Raw genomic sequence first — 19,091 nt, forward strand, 5'->3', positions numbered from 1 at the left:
ACCACAGAAATGAAGGAATAGCCCAGATTTGATTCATGATTTGCCAACTGGCCAACCATGTTACATGGCTTCAATATGAACAGCAACAAAAATGGAATAATATTTGTGGAATTCATAAACTCTTGTACTTGTGTGACTGTAGTGGAATTGGGTGCACCCAGTCCAGGCGCTTCAGAATCCCATTGATTTCGGAAACAGAAGTTTTCTGGCATATGCTTAGTAGTCTTCTGTTGAAATAAATGGGTCTAATTTTGGCTGAATAGCACTTAATGTGTATGTGTGTGTGCACATGCTTTGCTGTAATTTGTTGCCAATTCTCATGCCAGACTGCAAGGATTTCTTCACCTGTTGGTTTGACGTGGCCAGATGCTTTCTGCTAAAATAACAGCCTGTCTGGTATCTTTTTTGTTGAGGTTTCAAGCTGTTATCACTCTTACACTTTTAATCACTCTGAATCACAACAGCCATATGGGACAGTAGAGCATAGAAACATGAGGCATCAGTTCACTGCAATTCCCTGGAATTAAGTCATTCTGTTCTCTTTCACAGCTCAGTATTTTCATTCTCATATTCACTTGCGAGATAGCTAATGGTGCCGTGGGAAATACAGCCTGGTTGTTCTTTCTGCAAGCTTCCAAATTTGCTGAAGCTATGCAAAATGCATCCTCTGGAATTTGTTTCAGGATCAATTATTTTGTGTCTCTTTCTATTTGCTGTATCTGATGAAGGAATCCATCTGTAGTTGGAGGGAAAGAATTGAACAGAGACTTATTTGCATGCAGATAGCCTGGATCTCCTTGTTAGTGGCTCCTGGTGGAAGCAAAGACTGCTAGAACTCATTTGTTGATGTAAGTTGCTAATCTGGTGGCAGTGGCGGAATGGGGCCTTCTAGGGAAGCTGTCACAACGAGCATCTGTACCTCCATATATGCTACGACACCACTGCCTTCATAAGAGCTCTGTATCCTTCCACTTTACCATAAAACAACTGTCAGAGAAGGTAGTAGAGTTCACAGTTGAATGCTAAGCTAGGAAACAAAGGGGTGAGGGAGAGGTAAAAAGACAGAGGAAGTTGGAGGAGAGGAACCACCAAAGCAAGGAAGAGGGAGGAGGTGTGAAAGATAAGACTGCAGGTTTCATTTCTACAGCATAAACACTGATTAAGAAACAATCCCATACTGTATTTGTCTAAGAAACAAGCCCATGTTGAGGCTAATGAGAAAATAAAGTTCGACTTACAACAGCTAGATTTCCAACCACTGTCAACAAATCAGTTACCTGTTTGCTAATGTAAAAAAAACCCATGCCATATGAAACCATCCAGCATTCTGTATATGTCATGGGCACCTAGTTGCATCTGGAGAAGCCATACTTCCTGCCTAAACTGGGGTGTGGGGTATGGGATGGGGTGCCTTGTCCCCATCACATTCTCCAAGTAGGAAAAAGTGCAATTAAAACAGCAGTGCCGTGTCACAAACCAGAGGCCACAGTTTCCAGCTGGCTCAGCCCCTATTTGAGAAATGCTGACTCTGCTTCTGGGTAAATATGCTGGGGTTTTTTTCCAAATATAAATGCCAAATGCTTAGCATGTGCAAAAAGGGATAGCAAAGAGGAAAGAACTCGAATGAGTTAGAGTGATTGTTGGGAAGGCAGGCTGAGGCGAACCCCACAAAAGGGAAAGCTACAGTCCCCTTTGTCTCTGCTAGTAGAGTAAAAATAATAAATGCACCTGTTTAATTGGGAAAAAAGGAATCAGCAGTGTAGCTAGAAACAAGCTAAATGGAACCAGAGTCAATCAGAGTGATGGATACTAGGTCTGTATGAGAACAGAAAATGGATTCTTCATTTCACATCTGTAAGAATGGATTTCTTAGTTGAAGGAGCTATCAAAGCTACTTTTGCTGCTCACATTTGGGAACACAGAAGAGGTGATATTATCAGGGTACTCAAGAACGTTAAAAAGAGCCATACTGGATAAGACCGTCCAGAGTTCTGTACGTGTTATGGCCAGCCAGTTGCATCTGGGAAATCTGTAAGGAGGAGACGAGTGCCACTGCTGTCTTCTGCTCATATCCCCCAGTTTACTGTCTCTGATGCAGGAGGAAATATCTCTAGCCATCATGGTGGTAGCCATTCATAGCTTTGTTCCCCATGATCTGCCTATGAATCCTCAGTTAATGCTGTCCATGTTGGAGACTGTCACAATGAAAGGTTCTCCTTACACATTGTTTGAAAAAGTGATATGGCAGACTTTTTTTTATCACTGCCAGGTCTCTGAAATACAGTCATGTGGCAGCAAATTCAATGGAAGAGTTTTGAGATGAATGACACTCCAACTCTGGAGGTTACCTAGCTCTGACTTAAAGGCCTGCTGCTTTTTATTAAGAATATAACACAACTCTTACTGAAACCAGTACAAATGTTCATCTTTGTCTAGGCTCCCCCACCATCGCCTCTTCTTTTTAAACTCATCTTTTTCATTGTAGGTAGAATTACCATCCTGAATCTTTAGAGTGAATAGAACTTTTTTTAAGGGGTCTAAATAATTAACAACAATGCAAAAAAATATTAGTATTCTACTTCCCTGAAGGAAATCGACCATCTGTCGTTATCTTTTCTCTTTCTGTTTTGCTGCACTCTTTTTTTTTTCCTGCTCAGCCAGTTTTAGGAAATAGCAAGGGGACGTTCTCAGCAAAAGCATCCAGCTGCTTGGCTCCACATGCAAAGCAGCAGGCCTCTGCCCGAATGAACTGACAATAGGTTGGAAACACAACACTCTGTCCATTACTGTATGCCTACATCAACTCCCCAGGGACAGACTGTCAAAGCAAGCATCTAAATATAGAGAGGGAAATATTTATTTCTTCCGTCAGTTGAAAAAGATGCAGTATGGTGTCTATTATTAAAGGCAGCGGGGTCCTTCTCACCATTAAAAAAAAATCTCTGTGAAGATAACTTCATAAAAGGCTCAGAACTGTCAGGAGATCTCAGTTCCTTTCAGAGAAGCTTTGTGCTCTGACACCTTGCCTCAGACTTCCGTAGTCTGCTCTGTAGTGTCTATATAAGCTGCCTCCTATTTTATTTTAATTTTTGTCCTTGGGCTTCCCCCACCCCCTTTCTGCCAGTGTAACAACTTGGATTTATTTATTTATCACAAAAAACAAAGTGCTTAAGATAACGTCTGAAACTCCATGAATCCCAGTCATCCTGAACAGCGAAGAATTGTATCGAAGCCAAATAATCCTTTCAGTTATTGAATTAAATATGTTGTAGTTTTAGAAGAGGTAGCCATTTTGCAGGAAATCAACCCTGAGTGCTCACTGGAAAGACAGATCCTGAAGCTGATGCTCCACTTGCACAGACTAATATCATGGCTTTCTGTAGTTGTTTGTTGTTGTTTAGTCATTTAGTCGTGTCTGACTCTTCGTGACCCCATGGACCAGAACACGCTAGGCCTGTCTTCCACTGCCTCCCGGAGTTGGGTCAAATTCATGTTGTAGCTTCGATGACATTGTCCAACCATCTCATCCTCTGTCATCCCCTTCTCCTCCTGCCTTCACACTTTCCCAACATCAGGGTCTTTTCCAGGGAGTCTTCTCTTTTCATGAGATGGCCAAAGTATTGGAGCCTCAGCTTCAAAATCTCTCCTTCCAGTGAGCACTCAGGGTTGATTTCCTTCAGAATGGACAGGTTTGTTCTCTTTGCAGTCCAGGGGACTCTCAAGAGTCTCTTCCAGCAGCACAATTCAAAAGCATCGATTCTTCAGCGGTCAGCCTTCTTTATGGTCCAGCTCTTACTTCTATACATCGCTCCTGGAAAAACCATCGCTTTGACTATGCGGACCTTTGTCGGCAAGGTTATGTCTCTGCTTTTTAAGATGCTGTCTAGGTTTGTCATCGTTTTCCTCCCAAGAAGCAGGCGTCTTTTAATTTCGTGGCTGCTGTAACCATCTGCAGTGATCATGGAGCCCAAGAAAGTAAAATCTGTCACTGCTTCCACATCTAAATGATTGTTTAGTGCTGGATAAATAGTCATTCACCTCAACCAAGAAAATCTCTCCCACTCAAACTACAGACAACGTGCAAGGTTGCAAATAAAACTCCAGCAACTTTCTCCCCCATGATTGTGCTCACAGATCAGGGCAAGTGGGAGATGTTTTGATGCCAAAATTACAGTTTGCAAGAGCGTAGCCCTTCAAACTGCTGGTAAAAACCAGTAGAACACAATGACAAATGTTCCTCTGCCCCCTTGCGTAGTTTTAGAATCTTTACAAAAAATAGCAATGGAGGGGGAGCATGATCCCTAATCTAAATTGTTTAAACTCTCTGAAAACGATCTTTTTGTTTCTCTGGCAGGCATCCACATGACGAGGAGAGGCGGCATTTGAAAATAGAACAATTAAACCAAGAATCTTTTGGAGGCTGACTCGCTGTGTTCTTTTTCTGCAGTGAGAGCCCAAAATAATGATGCCAGGATTGTGTCTGGACAGTTGTTCTTGAAGATGAATGTACTCTGCTAGTTTAAAAGGCTTTCCCCTTACTTATCTTGTAGCAGGGCTACATCCACTGACTTACAGCAACCACTTCTAGACTGAAATTCTCCTGCTGCACTGGTGTACAGTTCCAGTCCACCACAGGGCAGAGCCAATGTTGGTTGGGACTAGTAGGAGATGCAACACATCACATCTGGACATCTCAGTCAAACACTCCACCATCACTTGGTTGAACCACCTGGATCCTCCATGATCCACACAAAAAGCCCATTTTTTTCCTGAACAAAGACATTTATAAGTTTACAGGCATTCAGATGTTATATTTATAATTTACAGTAGAGAGACATTAAAATTACGATGGTGTTGCTGGGAAGAAACACAAGGAACAATAATATTTCCATTAGTAGCTGAAAAGTATAATAAGACTATTGAGTATATACAGTATGTTCTTGTTTGGTAACTATAAAATTTGATATAGCAAAGTGTCACAGACTAATAATCTGTAGCAGGTGGTGCAGGAGGTGTGTGTGTGTGTTTAGTCGTTTAGTCGTGTCCGACTCTTCGTGACCCCATGGACCAGAGCACTCTAGGCCCTCCTGTCTTCTACTGCCTCCCGGAGTTGTGTCAGGTTCATGTTGGTTGCTTCGCAGACACTGTCCAGCCATCTCATCCTCGGTCGTCCCCTTCTCCTCTTGCCGTCACACCTTCCTAACATCAAGGTTGGGAGTTCTCGGTCCACATACTGCTGAAGCCTACCTTTCAGGATTTTGAGCATAACCTTGCTAGCGTGTGAAATGCCTGTAATCATACGGTAGTTAGATCATTCTTTGGCACTGCCTTTCTTTGGGATTGGGATGTAGACTGATCTTTTCCAATCCTCTGGCCACTGTTGAGTTTTCCAAACTTGCTGGCATATTGAATGTAGTACCTTAACAGCATCATCTTTCAAGATTTTAAATAGTTCAACTGGAATGCCATCACCTCCACTGGCCTTGTTGTTAGCCAGGCTTTCTAAGGCCCACTTGACTTCGCTCTCCAGGATGTCTGGCTCAAGGTCAGCAACTACATTGTCTGGGTTGTCCGGGATATCCAAATCTTTCTGATATAATTCCTCTGTGTATTCTTGCCACCTCTTCTTGACGTCTTCTGCTTCTGTTAGGTCCCTCCCATTTTTGTCTTTTATCATGTTCATCTTTGCGCAAAATGTTCCTCTAATATCTCCAATTTTCCTGAACAGATCTCTGGTCTTTCCTTTTCTGTTATCTTCCTCTATTTCTTTGCATTGTTCATTTAAGAAGGCCCTCTTTTGTCTCTCCTTGCTATTCTTTGGAAGTCTGCATTCAATTTTCTGTAACTTTCCCTATCTCCCTTGCATTTTGCTTCCCTTCTCCTCTCTGCTATTTCTAAGGCCTCGTTGGACAGCCACTTTGCTTTCTTGCATTTCCTTTTCTTTGGGATGGTTTTTGTTGCTGCCTCCTGGACAATGTTACGAGCCTCTATCCAAAGTTCTTCAGGCACTCTGTCCACCAAATCTAGTTCCTTAAATCTGTTCTTTACTTCCACTGTGTATTCATAAGGGATTTGGTTTAGATTATACCTGAGTGGCCCAGTGGTTTTTCCTACTCTCTTCAGTTTAAGCTTGAATTTTGCTATGAGAAGCTGATGATCAGAACCGCAGTCAGCTCCAGGTCTTGTTTTTGCTGACTGTATAGAGCTTCTCCATCTTTGGCTGCAGAGAATATAATCAATCTGATTTCGATATTGCCCATCTGGTGATTTCCATGTATAGAGTCGCCTCTTGTGTTGTTGGAAAAGAGTGTTTGTGATGACCAGCTTATTCTCTTGACAAAACTCTATTAGCCTTTGTCCTGCTTCGTTCTGAACTCCAAGGCCAAACTTCCCTGTTGTTCCTTTTATCTCTTGGCTCCCTATTTTAGCATTCCAGTCCCCTAGAATGAGAAGAACATCTTTCTTTGGTGTCAGTTCTAGAAGGTGTTGTAAATCTTCATAGAATTGTTCAGTTTCAGTCTCCTCAGCAATGCTGGTTGGTGCATAAACTTGGATTATTGTGATGTTGAATGGTCTGCCTTGGATTCGTATTGACATCATTCTATCATTTTTGAGATTGTATCCCATTACAGCTTTTCCCACTCTTTTGTTGACTATGAGGGCTACTCCATTCCTTCTACGGGATTCTTGCCCACAGTAGTAGATATGATAATCATCTGAGCTGAATTCGCCCATTCCTGTCCATTTTAGTTCACTGATGCCCAGGATGTCAATGTTTATTCTTGCCATCTCCTGTTTGACCACCTCCAGCTTCCCAAGGTTCATAGATCTTACATTCCAGGTTCCTATGCAGTATTTTTCTTTGCAGCATTGGACTTTCCTTTCACTTCCAGGCACGTCCACAGCTGAGCGTCCTTTCGGCTTTGGCCCAACCACTTCATTAGCTCTGGAGCTACTTGTACTTGTCCTCCACTCTTCCTCAGTAGCATGTTGGACGCCTTCCAACCTGAGGGGCCCATCTTCCAGCGTCATATCCTTTAGCCTTTTGTTTCTGATCATGGGGCGTTCTTGGCAAAGATACTGCAGTGGCTTGCCATTTCCTACTCCAGGTGGATTGCGTTTAGTCGGAACTCTCCACTATGTCCTGTCCGTCTTGGGTGTCCCTGCACGGCATAGCCCATAGCTTCTCTGAGTTACTCAAGCCCCTTCGCCACGACAAGGCAGCAATCCATGAAGGAGGGTGCAGGAGGAGAGAGCACTTTTTTGAAGGGGATGAGACTTGAGAGGAGTAAACTCTTTCTCCAGAATGAAACTAGGTGGTATCTTAGCAAGAGCTGGAAAAAATTAGTGCCCCCTAGGAACAAGCCAAAACATTACTACTGAAACCCATCCCCGTATTTACCTCATAGCCCACATTTGAAAAAGAGAAGGCGGTCTAGCTACATCTTTTGAGCCTATAAACCATCTTCTCATCCTCCATTTGGATAAATGGTTTCTCCTGAGAACTTCAGCTAGTATACATCCACATTAAGAGGAAGAACTAAAGAAGTGGCACATATTAAAAGTGATACTGACCATGGCAAGACCATCTAGGCCTGGGACAAGGAAGATGTGCCCCTCCAGATATGACTGAACTACAAGTCCTGTGATTACTCACCATTTGCTGTGCAGACAAGGGCCACTGAGAATTGGCAGTCCAACAACATCAAAATAGCCACATGTTCTCCAAATCTGCATTAAGCAAGCTAAGCTGGTCATCTCAAGTGTGAGAGTCTGGTTCCAGTGTATGTGTGGCAGCAGTGGTGAGTGGCCATTCCTTTCTGGAAGCTGGAAGACAATCTGTCCTCTAGCTCCTAAGCTACGCTGTTGCCTTCAGATGCAGCCAGTGCTTGGCAAATTTAGCCTTTTCAATTCTCCACAGAATTCTCCAGAGACCATACTGGAGGCTACTGGAGGATACTGTGAGTTATAGTCCCCAAAGTAACATGCCCAGTATGAGCATGATGGGTGATGCTTATCACCAGTGTCATAGCAAAATTCATCTTCCAGTCTTCATTGGTGGAACTGGTGGGAGTCAGAGTGCCTTTTTCTCCTCAGCAGTAAGGGCCAGCCTTGCAAGGAGACTTTTAGCCATTTTCAGCATGGTACCTTTGTAGAACACACAATAGGGTTGAAAATGTCAAGCTTCTCCCTTTGGCTCAGCATAGCATAGGAACAGCATTTAGAGAGAGAGAGTGTGAGTGAGGGAGAAGGGCGAGTTTGCTGATGACATAAATCAGAAGCAGAGCCAAAGGAGTGAATAAAAACCCATTTTCTCCTCCCCGCCATCCACATTTGGCCATTTGAGCAGAAAAACAAGATGCTTATCTGACTGAGGAGAAATAGAGGTTAGTACAAAAATAAGTTGAAACGGGAAGAAGCTAACTCTATATATGCTGTGACTTTATCTGCTGTGTAGAAACACAACAAGCCTAAAGCAACCCTGTTTTCATCCTAAGGAGCACTGCTTCCGGTCTCCCATAGTACAAGTATTTCATAGCACTGAAGGCACCCTCCTGCCTGTCTTTCTCTATGGGTGGTGTACTGATTGAATCTCCATAGCTTACCTATGGAGTGCATTTTTTTCATCAAATACGTTGTCATATTCACTCCTTTGAGTCAGGAGTTCATTACTTGCCTGTGTTCAGTTTTCTTTAAAAAGGGGGGGGGGGTCAATGGAGATTCAAGAGTACGTATTTGCATTTGTTTTCCAAAACACTAGTTGAGCATAGGTGAAGCCCAAAGCGAGAAATACCCCAAGAATCAGCCAAAATCCACTGTTGCTTTATCAGGGCTCTGAGAAAACAGCATCCTAAAAGACAGATACTAGACAAATTCATCTCCGTGAATCTCCTTTCATTTTGCCCCAGAACTGCAGTTTTATCTTTGGTTTCATTTCGGAATTCCAGGGGTAATCTAGTTCTATAGGCTGTTTCAGAATGTCTAAATTTTAGTCCTTTGTTTCTGCAGCTGGGTGGTGTAAGGCTTTCCCCCTACACGTCTTCCCTTGTAACCTTGCACAAGTGGAGGAAACAGACACTTTTGCATCCAAAAGAATGAGATAAAATCTGATAGCATTAAGGTCATAGTTTGGGAAAACTAAATTTTGCACTATATTTCCCAAAACTCATGAAGCTGCCAAAGCAACATTGGCACCAGGAGCCCTAGTCAGCATGATCAATGGTCATGCTACCTAGGGAACTGTATGGTCTCTAGTCAAAAGCATTGATGTTTGGATCAGGCAGCCCGAAAGGCCAGCTCACTGTACTGCTGCTTCGTGTGTTCATGTGATCTCTTTGAGTCAAACATTTTACCAAGAATAAAGCACTCTTGCAGGCAGAAAATGCAAATGGTGTACCTCTCCTCTGACTCACTTAGGGTGGTAGTGGAGAATGATTCATAAACCATTTTTACAGAATAACTTTTAATACCATTTAAACATTTTTCACAATAAAAATGCTGTCACGTTTTTATTGTTCCATTAGTGGCCATTTCTGCCTTTTTATTCCTCACTCCTCTCCGGCCATTATAGCCCAGAATCAATTTTATTTTTCAGTTTGAAGGTACTAACAAACTGTCTTCATTGATACCTGAAATCTACTTCCTTATAAAGTGTGCCCCATCCTGCCATGCCAGGTCCTAGCTGCCTAAAGAGCATGCAAAGCCTGATTTGTGCATGACATGTAGCATTGACACCTAAGCAGTCATGCACGGCAAGGAGTGGAGCACCAGCATCTGAACTTATGAACCTGCTTGTTATACAACCCTTGGTAACAGCAGCCCAGAGCTTGGAGAAAAAGTCTCTGTGAGCTAATGGTGAGCCCTCCACAAGGTCCAAGAAGCTGTATAGGACCTTCAAAACATGACGTGTAGGTAAGGCCATGGGGGGATGTATACCCTAGTGGGAATGGAAGCAAGCACTACAGGTACTGGGGGCATTTTGCTCCATGCCCAGCTACCAAACTATGCTTTGCTGATAGTTTGCCATTATCTCTGGAATATTATATTATCTATTCACCTGGGGATTTTAATGGGTGTGTGTGAAGGAGTATCATTAGGGAGTGTGCCGTCCCCTGGTGAAGAGAACGCCACTATAGAAAGGGTGGAGTGCCAAAAACCGAAGCACGGAGAGAGAGAGAAAATGTGGAAGAAAGTGTGAGAGCGCGGGAAGGTGGGAAGTTTGAAGTAGGTTTGGTGGAGGAGCGATAGGCGGAGAGGAGGAGCTGTCCGTTTGGGAGGAGGAGATAAATGACAGTGGCAAACGCCGCTACGAGGCAGAAATTGAAATATGGAAAAGGAAGCGGGAGCTGGAGAAGTTGCGGGAATATGAGAGGGTGAAAACCCAGGAATTACTGAGGGATTTCCCCCACCTACGTGTGGGAGGTTTGCTGCCAGATCCGGTGCCTAAGGGTAGGGAGACACTGTAGATAGAACCACTAGAGTGGTTGGTGGTGGTTTTTCCAAGAAACTAGAGAGGAGGAAGGAAAGTGGTCCGGCTGGACGCGCGCCACAACAACCCACCACTGGAAGGCGACTGGGCCAGGCACCCATGTTATGGGACCATTTGTGCGGTGTGGAGTGCCCCCCTTCGGAGTCCGACCGACGCAGAGAGGTTTGGTCCTGCACGCCTTTGAATTCCGTTGGAGAAAAGACAAGTTCTGAGATGGACAGTTTTGGCCTGTTGCCTGACATGAGTCTGTTAGATCCGTTTTCGAGCAATGTTGAAACGTTAAATGTTAATAAACCAGAAGTTGTTAAAGTAAAGAAGATGACTCCTCTCCTTCTTCCTGACCTAGATGAGGAACCCCCAACCCTGAAAAGTGAACCCATTTTGTCAAGATCATATTATGGTATTTCCAGTTACTATGTGTGGATATGAAAGATGGAAAGTAAAGAAAGCTGGTGTGGGGGGGGAGGAATTATTTTTTTAAAAAAGTGGTGTTGAAGGAGAGTTTTATGGATATAAAAACCAGAAAGATACATGTGTTATACATCAAATCAACGTTGAACTTTCTCCAGAAGCTAAATTGACTACGGTGATGCTATAGTATGCTGTTACAGTATGTGCTGTAAGTCACAACTGACCTACAGTGACCCTAATGAGGGATCTTCACAAAGTTAGAAATAAGCCTGGTAGTTTTCCCTGATTGTAAATCACCACCACCACAATGGCAGGGCCTACAACTTGCCTGACCTTGAGGTGAACACTTCTACGTACCAGTCTGAAGAACCCACATCTTAGCAGACCCTGAATACAGCATCTGACTCAGTGGTGAATGGTTGGATCTAAGATTTCTGGAGCCACTTGGAGGGGGGGGAGAGAGAGAGAGAGAGAGAAACCCAGCTGATTCTGGAAGTCACAGTTGTCTTCTGCTTGAAAGCCAGGAGAGAAAAGCTTCATCTCTGCCGATCCCTGCCATATGTCTTGGCAAATCTTCCTGGTAAATGTCTCAGGTGGCAAATACATTCTCATCCTATAAGCTCATATCTAACCTTCAAAGTCTGCTGAGGTATTTTTATAATGAAATGCCTCAGACAGGAACAGGAGAGGGAGAGTGAGGCCAAAAGGACACATCAGTGCGCACAATTGTACACCAAGGTAGACAAGGGCGATAGGTCTCTGTAAAAGGAATGCTTATCAGATGACCAGCATGTTAGCTTGGGAGGCTGCTGTATTGGGAAAGCCCCATCTCCTGAGTGCAAGAGTAATTTTTAGCACAGTGCATGCTAGACAAAACATTGCAATAAACATACAAATAGCTCTGGGCTGATGTACAGCCATCCTGTCCACTCCATGTCTGCAAGTTTCAATGTAAATCTAAAGGCACCAGACATATTCTTCACTCTTTGGTTTATTATATACTACAATTTCAACTATATTTCACTCTAAGTATTTTACTTCAGCCTCTCTCTGTATTTGAGAGTCTACACACTGTTTTGAGGAGCAAGCAATCCATGCAAAATACAAAATTCCACACTTAGAATTAGAGATACAAATGATCAGAGCTCAGCTAGTAAATCTGTTATCTGCAGACTTATGTATTCGGATGCAAAATTGAACTCACTGGGAAGTGCTTCTGAGTCTTAACTTGTTTGGATTACAATTCCAGAATGCCACAGCTGGGCAAAATGGTGGCCAGCAGCAAGATTCTGAAATTTTCAGTATTGATCATTAACTTTTCTGAACTCTGTTCTCAGTTTACAATGCTATTTCTCTAGTTTCACTTTTTAAAGTGGGGAAAAAACAGGGATTAACTGAATTGCAGATCAAAATGATCTTTAAGAACTTCAACCAGTATTCTATTGCTAATCTCAATTAATCCTCATTGAATAAATTGCTGAATGGTATATCAACACTTATGGAAATCCCATTCAGTGAATGGGTCTACTCCAATTTAGCATATTAGGATTTTTTTTTAAAAAAATAATTGATTAACAAACTTGGGTGGCCAGTGCTATTTTGGAAACAGTTTTCCTCATCAGCAATGACCTTTCAAGAAGATGCCCTCTGAAACATGCCATTCCTTCATCTGGGTGGTCAGATGGAAAACGTTATAGGGCTCCTATAATTTTTACAGCTGTCATTTTCAGTGGGTGTGGCTCATATGACAAGCTTAGGGATTCCTTTCCTCTACACAAGGTACAGAAGCATTTGGCCATCATATTCACTGCTAAAATGAAGTTGTACTTGATTCCAATGCAAAAAAAATAAAAAACAGAAAATAACAAAAAAAAAACCCAACCCTACCTGATTTAGATCAATTAGTCACTTGAGACATCAATGAGACATTTATGAGGAGAATTTTGCAGACAGAAAGCAATTATAGAAAACAAAAAGTTGCCACCCATAGAAGAGATGATGGGGAGTTCTTTTTTGAGCTGTTCTAACATTCACAGTCAAGAGCAACCACATCAGTTTTTAAAAAACAATGCTCTCTCTCTCTCTCTCTCTCTCTCTCTCTCTCTCTCTCTCTGTGTGTGTGTGTGTGTGTGTGTGTGTGTGTGTGCAGTGCAGTGATTGATGGCTCCACTCTACAATTTAAACTTCCAGTGCCTAAAAATGGGATGTCAGTCCCAGCTTTGACTTTACCTGTTCATTGAACACACTGAAAAGTAGTAGCTCTGCTTTTTTTTGTAAAATAATTGGACAGAATGGGTGAGTGCTAGCTTTGCTACGTACAGTCAATGGCTCAAGAGACTGCTTTTTATAAATGAAAGTTGGGAATCCAAGCCAGTTTAATGATAAGCAGCAGGTGGTAGGGTGAGAATTTAAGTAAAACTTCAACAACTGGGCAATATGGCATTGAAACATTTTTTTTCTGTTTTTCTTTCCTACTCCCCCCTCCCTTCACTTCAACTCCTCAGTGCTCCTACATACTCTTTTCACTCTTCTTCCTCCTATATAGACGCACATGTGCATAAATACGTGACTGTAATCAAAAACACAAAAGGGTCATCAGGCTACTGGGTTACATATAAGTGAAACCCTTATGACTCTAGCAATGGGGAAGATCATAAGTTCCAAAGCTCTGAAGATTTACATAGCACGGTTCTTTCAATACCAACTGCAAGTGTTGGGACCGAACCTAAAGACTTCTGGTTTCTACAATTGAGCATCATGGTGCAGTGGTTAAATTGCAATACTGCAGTCAAGACTCTGTTCACAATATCAGCTTGATCCCAGCAGGCTTAGGTAGCTGGTAAACTGAGATTGGTAAACTGAAGGTCAGTAAACTAAATACCCAGCTCTCGCGGGGGGGGGGGAATGTTTAACTGGAATAATTAAATAGTAATTTAAGAGTGCTTTAAGTGCTATGGGCAGTATATAAGCATTACATTTTGTTTTTACTTTGCTTTATTCTTGAACAATCTTCTTACTTCCCTGGAGCATGGTGTCTGCCCCCTAGTAACTGAAGAGGTGCCGCAGGCTACAAAGGCTTTAATTAATTTAAATTAATTTTAAAACTAAAAGAACTAGAATTTGAACACTCTTGGGATTCCCGTAGTATTTACACCAACATTCATGAGACTAGATTTTATAGTTTTGTGGCAATAGTGAAGATAAACATACACACACTTTTACTATTATAAATATTCATAGGGAATGCTTTTTCCAACCCATCTTTTAATTTAGTAAAATGCTTTTCCAGCTATAATTATTAAAAGATATTAATTTAGTATAATATTTCTTAAATGAAAGAGTATTGTAGGACTATAATACAAATTAGTATTTTAAAATAAAAAAACCCAAGAAAAACGTTAATGTTTTATTATCACTCCTGTTTTAGCAACACAGTTAATGACAATGACCACCAGAATTAAAAAAAAAAAACAACAACCATGAAACATACACTTCTCATACTAGAACCCATTCCTTTAAGTAGCAAGTCACTAATATTTTAAGAGTGCTTTTAAAACTGCAGCCAAAAAGCATGCTAATTTAAAGATCAATTAAAACTACTAAGGTAGAGGGAATAGCATGCTGCCTACTGCAAAGGCTACTGTGGATCTATAATGTTTCACAGGACCTTTCAAGTAAGCTCAATCTTCCTGTCCTAATTTTCAATATGTCTGATCCACACACCGATGAGGAGGGAGTACAGCACAAGGAACACAGAAAAAAGAGTGGTACCCCAAACAGGATAGGAATTCATGGCTGCCATGACCTGTAGTGCTAGGACCACACATCTGGAAGAAGTTGTGCCTTAGTCTACCACACTTGGTCTACCACGCCCACATACGATGTCAAAAGAAAATACTGTACACATTATATAAGTTCTAGGTGCTTAAAAGGCAGGTATCTAAATTGACAGCTGTAAAATCATGGGATCCGAATTTTAGAATGAGAACTGCTAGTCCCACGTAGGGATGAGGAAGCAACTTTCTTTCTTTTTCTTTTCTTTTTTTGTAGACAATCAACATTTGCAAATTTCTTCATATTAAAGCTGGGCGCAAAACCCAACTCCAGTCTGGCCGTCTTTTTTGGTGATGGATCTACAGTTCAAGATGCCATACTATTGATGGCCACCCAGCTTCTATTCAGCTAACAGCTAATCTTGACTTGGGGTCAATGTGACTTCAACAGGCTTCTGTGACATTCCATACATATCAGTAGTGCTGGTCAAATTTCTAGGAGCTTTTAAGTGCCTTCTCCCCATCCAATATGGCTTGAAGCACTGTGAAAAGTGCAGAGGATGATACAATGCCCAAATAAGGCTGTAGGATCATGTGATAACTTACCTTTTGCCCAATGCAGAATATGTGATGCATAGTTCATCTCTATAACATTTCACTGGCAATTCTATGATGCCCTTTGCTAGACTCTGGAAAGTGATGGTCTATGCACAGCTTAAAGAGTTCCTAAAGCACTTGGGTTGTGTACAGAGAGCAGGAAATGGTATATGGCTAGCATGAGAGATGTGGTACAGCTCCCTGAATATTACGGTAGTTTGGTTCAATCGGTAAATTAGTTTGGTTTGGTTTGTAGTTGTTGGCCATTAGGAGATCAGCTGGTTTTTGCTTACATGACTGACATCTCAGGCATTAGCATTGAAAGGTTTCCACATATCTGGACAGAAAACTATTACAAGAGGAGAAAATGTGCATTATTCTTACATGTGATCTGACCATAAGGGTCAAATTACACGAGATGCTCTTATTGTATTTTAGAAGCAGAGATCTTAGTGGTCCTCCAGTGCTGGGATTTCCAAACAGCAATGTGCCTGAACAATCAGGCAAGTAAATGAAGCCTATGCTTACTCCCTGATGACCACTCATAAAACAAAGCAGGTTGATTTGCAAGATATGGGGATAGGCGACGTTCCTGCTAAGATGAACAGATGACTTTTTCATTTAAGACAGTTCTGCTTCTAGATTTGCACTTGAGCATTTTTGTAGCTTTAACCTAAAAAAATAAAATAAAATTATAACAGAGAAATGTAACTATTCCCTCAGAAAGGTACGAGCTATGGAAGATTCTGTCTCCTTTTCAAATAAAGGAAGCATTATTAATTTTAAGAGGGAGAAAAAAACCTTTTGTCTGAAGGCATACCATCCTGAGCCATCATTCTCCATTGTGGATGTAGAGCGATCAATATTTCAGCGCTGATGTATGGTTATTGCTTTGGAGCATAGTACCCTCTTTATTACTTTGGCCTTGCAGTGAAATCACCTGTGACAAAAACGTTATTAGGAACTACAGGGGTAAAAATAGCTGTGCTGCCCGATAATGTGTGGCCTGTGATGAACCACTAATACCAAATAGGTTGTGGGGGTGGAAATGCAAGTAGGAAACCTAAACGTATTTCCTATTCATCACGAAGGGATGGTGCAGTTTGAAAGTGCCAAGTACTTAACAGCCTTTTTTAAAAAAAATCTTGATCACCTTTGCAATAGCAGTGCTTTTAACAGAATAGGAAGTGAATGAACAGATTCCATTCTCTAAGGTCGTGTTTTCTAACTTTGGGTGCCCAGATGTCTGATTATGTCATTCTCCTCTTCTGTAAAGGTTTTTACATGTACACTACTGAGAGTAGTGCCGTCCACTCATGTGGCAGTATATAAATCTCAAAAACAAACAAACAAATAAATGTTGTTGAACTACAACTCCCAGAAATCCCGGCCAGCACAGCTAGAGGTAAAGGTTTCTGGGAGTTTTAGCCCAAGAACATCTGGGAACCTAAAGTTGGACCCACAGCTCTAAGGTACTGCTACAGATTTTTAAAAAGAACATTATGTGCCACTCCCATTAATGAAAGCCCTGGACCCATTTTGCAAACCAAAAGATAGGCAGCAGTTATCCTCCAGGTGGAGGGGAAAAAACCTGAAAGATATGGAATACGTGTGCTCCAAGAGTCTAACAGATTTACATATAGGCATGCTTAATAGGAAAGACAGAGACAAATTTCATTGTTAGTCCCAGTTAGACTGGACCTATGAAATAACTGGACATTCTAAATTTTATTATTTATTTAAAAATTATCCCACCTTTCTGCTTAAAAAGGACCTAAAGTGGCTTACATCATTTAAAAGACAGTATTTAAAAACTGGGGGGGGGGGGGGGGGGAACAGTAGGTATACAAATATTGAAAAGAATTAAACAAATATATTAAAAATTGTAAAGAACATCAACACTAAAAATACATTTAAAAGCAACAAAGCATAACAACCCATTTTAAACAAACCCTCTCAGACAGCCAATCACTAAGGGCAAAGGCTGCCTAAAGAGAAAGGTATTCATCTGCTTATGGAAGGACAGCAAAGATGGGGCCAGCCTGGCTTCCGGTGGGAGGTTGTTCCAAAGTCCAGAAGCAACAACCATCCTTATGTAGTTTCATTGAGCTGCTTGGTCTACTCCAGTTAGGAGTAAACTCTCAGATTTACTATAGCTCACATGAAGCCACAACATCCTGAGTCAAACGATAAGGCCATTTAGCCCACAAGTACATGGATGGCAGCTTTTAGGCAAGCCTTCTTTAAGTCCTGTCTGGAGGTTTGCAGAAACAGGAGAAAGATTAGATAAATTCACTTACCAGGCAATGGAGGGGTTAAAACTGTGGGGCTGGCTCCTAGTGAGCCAGCTATAACCTTTCAAAGAAGAGAGGCTGGATTCTTTCCTTCTGCATCCTTCCCTCCTGGCATTCAGGGCCTACCACTTTAACTGACATAGTGGGCAAACCATGCGCAGTTCTGCCTAGCAAATACTGTAGAAAACATGGTTGCTAAGAGAGTATCTGAATGAACCGACATAAAACAGAGATAAGTGCAGTTGTAACTTGGGCAAAAACGGTTTTGTTTTTACTGTTTTCCCAGGCCCTTGCTACATCTTTGAACGAACTCCTGCACTCTCCTTCTTTCACGCAGTTTGTTCCCCACGTTCCCATGGTACTGGCCAAATGACGTTTGGTGGTAACCCAGAGCTCCTGTTTTTTTTGCAGAATGTCAGCTCTGGTGCACACCAACCCCTGCTAGATTCAAAAACACTGCCCTGCATTTTGCTGCACATCTCAATAGCTCTGCCTGGCCAACAAGAATTGGGATATATAATCCTGTGAATGCTTACTTAGGCGTACATCCCACGGTAAACCAAGTAATGCGCAAAGAGGGAAGATATGTGGCCTGCCTGACGGAGGGAAGGGAGCTCCTAGAATTTAATTCACTAAAACTTCATTTGTTATTTATAATTCATCCTAATTTTTAACAATCGTTTTAATAGTCACTGGGCAAAATCATAGTGGCTAGTTATGCCCATGTACGTGAAATGGTTTAAACTGCAGTGGCGAATTGCCACAAGTAAGCAAATCACCTCATATATCCCTTGTCACATACAGTATCAGCTCATGCACATACCAGTTCATGCAATTGGTGAGGGATATAAGTGTTAACCACCAGTAATTTGCTACCACAATATATATCACTGCATTTATACGGTACCTGTATAATTAACCAACAGGTTCCTGGCCATTTCTTTAATCATTATAAAGTCAACAGCATTCATGGTCTGAGTGATGATTAATACCTCACATTACAGGGAGTTTTACTTAGAGGCAAATTGAGAGGTAATTTTAATCACTTTTCTTCCCTCAATTTTAAAGTAGCAACACATCCCCAAAGCATCACTATTAATGCAGCAGTTAATTTTTTTATAGCATTGGCTAAACAGAATTAACAAATTAAGTTTTGAATTTACATTAACATTAATGTTTTAGCTTTTACACTGACATTTCCAGACTTTAAGGCAGGTTTGCACTTGAAGGGCTTACACAAGGCAATTGCCGTCGTGATTGCCATCCCAAGACATTTTGCTTCCAGAGGCACAGCCCAAATGATAAATTAAATAAATAAAAACTTCCTTAATGGGAAGGCCTGATCACCTTATCTATCTCCTGAGAAATCTATATGTGGGACAGGATGCAACAATTAGAACTGGATACGGAACAACTGATTAGTTCAAAATTGGGAAAGGAGTACGACAAGGCTGTATATCGTCCCCTGGCTTATTTAACTTATTTGCAGGACACATCATGTGAAAGGCTGGACTGGATGAATCCCAA

At 41.6% G+C, this 19,091-nt stretch overlaps 1 long non-coding RNA gene across 1 annotated transcript; it reads right to left on the reverse strand.

Moving 5' to 3' along the window:
* Window positions 1-424: 424 nt before the first annotated feature.
* On the reverse strand, window positions 425-17,717 carry LOC140706496 (uncharacterized). The gene is made up of 2 exons (XR_012086126.2): window positions 17,571-17,717; window positions 425-736 (listed from the first exon to the last, which is right to left on the reverse strand). It is a non-coding gene; the product is annotated as an uncharacterized LOC140706496 (long non-coding RNA).
* Between the last annotated feature and the right edge of the window lie 1,374 nt (window positions 17,718-19,091).

Source organism: Pogona vitticeps, chromosome 4 (genome assembly GCF_051106095.1).
Source record: "Pogona vitticeps strain Pit_001003342236 chromosome 4, PviZW2.1, whole genome shotgun sequence".
Taxonomy (NCBI): domain Eukaryota; kingdom Metazoa; phylum Chordata; class Lepidosauria; order Squamata; family Agamidae; genus Pogona; species Pogona vitticeps.